Raw genomic sequence first — 2,254 nt, forward strand, 5'->3', positions numbered from 1 at the left:
TCTTTAGGATCCCATAACTTTCTTTGAAATATCTCAAAATCTCTTAAAGTCTCTTCAAAAGAATTAGGATCGTGAAGCCATTTCTTAAAATTATATGAAATCTTTGCAAATTTTTTGAAACCTAGTGAAATCCTATGGTATCTCTTGAAATCTTTAGAATATCATTTAAATTCACTGGCTTCTTTCAATTTTTTTTAAATATCACGAAAACTCGTTAAATCTCTTTGAATATCTTAAAATCCATCTAAATCTCTTAAAATCCGTTGAAATGCCTTAAAATCCCTTATGACCTGCACATGTTTTGAAATCTCGTGAAAACTTTTGTAATCCCTTAAAATCTTTTAAATCCCATTAAAATTAACTGACATATTTCAAAATTCTGAAAAATACTTTAGTATGTCTTGAGATCCTATTTAAAAGCGTTTAAAGTTCCGTCACTTCTTTTGGAATATCTCGAAACCTTTTAATATCCCTTGAAATCTCTTAAGGGGGTGGTCTAGCGTCTCAGGTAAAAAAAGTCGACTTCATTTTATAAATCGCATCTAAAATATGTGTAGAAGACGTGGGTAAAAGGATTTTTCGAAATCAGAAACCGTTCAGAAGTTACAACCCTCTAGGGATAACAGATTGATGGTGATGCAATTTTTTCATCATGAATTTTATACATTAACTTTCAAACGCGTTTTTCTCAAAACAAGATTTTTTCAAACTGCTGCCATAACATCTCCAAAACCAGGAAACTGATTCTGCTCAAATTTGCACCGCATCTTTAGTACATATGTAGCTACAAGTAGAACTAAAATGATTAAGGTTGCTTCGTTAGTTTTTTTTTACCAGCAAATAGACCCCAAAAAAATGAGAAAAATGGTATTTTTTTCTAAAGCGTGAAAGAAATTATTTTTGAAAATTCTGTCTTCATTTTAGTTCCAATTAAAGCCTCAAGTATGACAATTGAAATGATGTTTGTTTTTTTAATTTTAGATCAGCAGAACAGCCGGAATCATGGCAGCAGTGGATCTCCTCTTTTTTTATATGTCTTCCTGTTGTGCGTTGTACCTCCTATTATATACGATATGTTAGCTTTAAAAAAATCCGAAAAGTTCGTTCAGATGTCAATACAAATTATATACTGCTTAGAAATTATTTCATATAAATTTTTTGTCAGAAAAAAATTCCAAAAAAGCATTTAAAAAATAGCCTTCACACTGTACGACCCCCTATAAAAAACTTTGAAATTCCTGAAGTTTCTTAAAATTGTTTTAAATCACTTGAAATCGTCAAAAATCATTTGGAATCTTTGAAATGCCCTAAAATCTTTTAAAATTCCTTCAAATCTCATGGAATGCCTATAAATGTTTGGAAAACTCGATGAAGACAAAAAAAATATGGTAAATCTTTGACATGCTTTTTAAACCTTTTAAATACTTCAAAATAGCTTGAAATCTTTCCTAGCCTATTTTACAGCAAAAATAACCGATATATTGTTAATATATTAAGTCAAAAATAGAGAAAAATCTGCCTGCTCAGCGGGCACATTCTCATTGGATGTTGCGTGCACAGCTTCCTAGTTTGAGCGAGCCTAGGGCGCGCGACTGATGGTTCACGCACTTCGCACTCAATAATGTGTTTATCTCGCACTTCGCACTCGATAATGTATTTACCTGGGGCTACGCGCTCGGCCTTTGTATATTCCCTACACTTGTGCACAGAGTTTTTAAAACTAGAGATCAAAGCATCGACAACAGTAATTTGATGACAGAGAATTCTCTATTGTTAAAGCTCCTTCGGCTTTAACGAACACATTCTCATCACGTATCTTGTGCTAAGCCGTCGAATTTGTCCCTCAAATTGCATATCATTTCCCTAAATGTATATTCTTATAATTCACTGCATGTATTCGTATTAAAATAGACGTAGTTTCATTGTTTCGTTAAAAAAGCGTATTTTTTTAACACAAATTTTGTTATTGAACATTTTATTGAAACTTCTGCCGTTTTTCCAACAACTGAATTTGCCCATTTCTAATTTTATTTTTACAATTTAAACGTTACACATACAGTCTACACAGAAGCCTGACTCTTTTCTAACTTCTGAATAAAATCCCTAACCTCAGTGAAACAGACATTCTCTGTTGTATTTTCTATCGCATCGTGTTCTACATCGCAGTTGTGGTGCCCTATTGCATTATCTCCGAATAACTTACAAAAAGAGTGGCTCCAAGCGTCTAGGGTCGAGAGTCTAGTTATCGAAACCA

Source organism: Belonocnema kinseyi, chromosome 3 (assembly GCF_010883055.1).
Source record: "Belonocnema kinseyi isolate 2016_QV_RU_SX_M_011 chromosome 3, B_treatae_v1, whole genome shotgun sequence".
Classification (NCBI taxonomy): Eukaryota; Metazoa; Arthropoda; class Insecta; order Hymenoptera; family Cynipidae; genus Belonocnema; species Belonocnema kinseyi.